Below are 3334 nucleotides of genomic sequence, written 5' to 3' on the forward strand. Positions count from 1 at the left end.
ATATACTGTGCAACCATCTTTTTTCATGGAGGCTAAATTGGTCCTACAAAATCAATTGCCCATTTCTCAAATGGCTGCAATAACATCTGTGGATTCAAAGGAAGCTCATCCCTCCACGATGACCTGCCGGTTCTCTGACATGCATCGCACACCCGAAAACATGCTTTGGAATCCTTATGCAATGTCGGCCACCACAACCCAACGCATAAAATCTTCTGCGTTGTTTCTTTTCCTGCATAATGGCCTCCCGCAACTCCTCCATGAGCTTTAGCAATGGCACTGTCTCATTCAAACTCAGGCACATAGCGTCGCAATATTTCATCCGATCCCATTTTATACAAATGGCCTGCAATAAAAATAAAATCTGTTGCGCGCACCACCAATTCCTTCTTTTGTTGACTAGTGTATCCCTTTGGAGCCATTCCTATAATTAGGAAGTGAATAATGTCTACAAAATTATTATATACTATGGGTACCACAAAGAGCTACGCATCAGGTAGCCCCTCCTCTAAATTGATAGGCTTTTCTCTTGTTTCAATGCGCGATAGATGATCTGACCCTACATTTAATCACCCTGGTTTCACAATTACTTTGAAATCATACTCTTGAAACCAAAACAACCACCTGCATATTTCCCCCCAACGCAGGCTTGTTGAACAGGTACTTTAATGCAGAATGGTGTGTATACATTTTAAAGTGTCTGCCTAGCAAGTAATGTTCGAACTTTTGGAGCACGTACACCATAGCCAAGCCTTCGTGCTCTGTCGTCAAATAATTCTTCTCAACTATAGACAACTTCCTGCTTGCAAATGCTATAGGATGATCCAACTCTCCCTCACCGACCTGCATAAGCACTACTCCTAGGGTAATACATGACGAATGCACATGTACATGGAATTCCTTCTTCTAATCCAAGTAGACTAGGATGGGTGTGATGACCATTTTCTCATTTAATATATCCACGCTCCACTAACATTCTTCATCCCAACAGAATGTAGCATCCTTCTTCAGCATTTTTTCCATCGATGCAGTAATCAGGGCATAACTCTTGATAAACTTTCGATAGTATCCAGTATGACCCAGCGTTGCACACAACTATTTAACACTCCTTGGTGCCTCCAAATTGACAATAACTATAATCTTTGCAGGGTCAACCATTAATCCTTGCATGCATACTACATGACCCAACAAGATTCTAAAAGGGACAAAGAACAAGCACTTCTTCAAATTGAGCATGATTTGATACCTTCGGCATGTGTCCAACATAAAGTGAAAACTAGCTACATGGTGCTTTACCAACCCAAACACCATCCAATCATCAATGTATATCTCCAAAAACTTGTGAATGAGCTCTTTGAATGATGCTATGACTATGCACGAAAAGATCGCTGGCACATTCTTAAGTCCGAAAGGCATTACAATGTACTAAAAACATCCCCATTTAGTTGCGAAGGTTGTATTACTCCTATATTCTGGTGCAATATTAATCTAATGGTACCTAGAGAACCCATCAGTGAATGAATAGGCCTCCTACCATCCAACATTATCTAGAACTTCATCTGTAAATGGTGTCAGAAAAGGATCATGGAAACAAGCATCGTTAGGCTTCCTGAGAATGACACATATCCTTATTTCATCCTTCTGCTTCTTTTCCTAAACTACCATTGGGCTCACCCAATCAGACTCCTCTATTGGTTCAATAATACCCACTGCAAGAATTTTATCCAATTCTAAGCGGACCTTATATTTATACTTTGGATTAAGGTGATAGGGCCTTTGCTTAATTGGCTTCGCGTCGGGCTTCAAAGTAATTTTCATTACACCCAAGGCCCCTATTATTCCTTTCAGGTCTAAAAACTTTGTAGGAAACAAATCAGGATATTTGTGGAGGAACTCAGTGACCTTATCTACTGTGGCATCATCCTAGTAGTTCCCAATCTTCACAAATTTTGGCTCCGCATCTATACCAATGTTCACCTGTCTGGTCTTCAGTGACACGGTGATATCTGGATTCTCTATTTGTGGTCCCTCCACTTTGCGGTGACCTTCTGCCTTAGGGATATTAATGTTCCTTGGATCCTTGTCTTCTTCTTCACCAGTCACATTGTAGCATTCTAGTGCTTGGCGTAGCTGGGTGGTCTAATATGGTTGAATCAAATCCAAGGGATCCTGTAGTATTCTGAAGATCACTACCTTGACCTCCTACAACGCCTCATCAATACAGTCGACTCCATCCTCAAAGCTAAATGTCATCAAAAATCCATGTATTAAAATGTCACATTCTTTAGTGCCATGGCGGAGCTCTATTTCCAGGTATCAATTCATCGGTATCACATCCAAAGTATGATAAAACAAATGCACCCACTCAGGTTGTGTCTCTACCCCATACACCTTAGTCCATTTTTCCAAATGATCGCGTGGATCATTCCCCCCATCATATTTTTCTGTTAATCAAACTTTTGAGCGACCAAATCACAATCTCATCATCTTTATGTACACGTGTCAGTCATCAAAATTGTCTTTGTGTGTACTCCACCATCCTGCAGGTGTAGCGTGCAATGCCAAATCCAAGGCTTGGAAGCGATGCTTCTCTCACACTTCTCTTTCAAATGCATCCAAAAATTTGTCAACATCAGTTAAACCATCATAATAAGGAAAATTTCTTACCTCTGATGATATGCAGTGCAACGACTTAGTCATCATGTTACAGCGTAGCATAGACACTTCCTACAATTGATTCTGCCAGTATTCCAACTCCTGATCTGAATCTGATGTGCAGGAACTTTTGCGGTCCCATGCAATGCATTCATCAACTGCCGGATTCACCCAATCTTGATCTTGCATCGTTATCTTATAAATTTGGTCCAAATCATCGTTACTTTTGTATTCGCGGACTAGTTCAATATAGTGTGGTCCTTCTGCAGGGTCCAAAGGTACTACTATGCGAAGAAATTTTCTTTCAAATGACATCATCCTCTTCTTCAAATTGATCACCCCATTCATGTCAGTAGCCAAATCGATCCCGAGAAGTGCAAGGTAGGGATTGTTGTCGTCAACAATCTCTATCACTTCAAAATTAGCCAACGCGCTCATGCCTTCAATATCTACTATCACCCCCTATCTACGTAGTCAGCCTCATCTCATGCCCTGTTCTCACCTTATGCTTACCAATTTTTCAGACTACACATTGTCCCTCAAAAGAATTTTCTTTTCTGGCACACTTATTTATCAATTCTTATAATCCTTTTACGACCTTACTATCGTATAATAGCTTCATGCAAGTTTCGAAAAAGGTAGTAAGCATGGAGGGGTCCATTTCTTCGGATAGTTTATC

The sequence above is a fragment of the Pinus tabuliformis genome, chromosome 4_1 (assembly GCF_031772625.1).
Source record: "Pinus tabuliformis cultivar Carrire ecotype Pingquan chromosome 4_1, CPIR1, whole genome shotgun sequence".
NCBI classification, from domain to species: Eukaryota; Viridiplantae; Streptophyta; class Pinopsida; order Pinales; family Pinaceae; genus Pinus; species Pinus tabuliformis.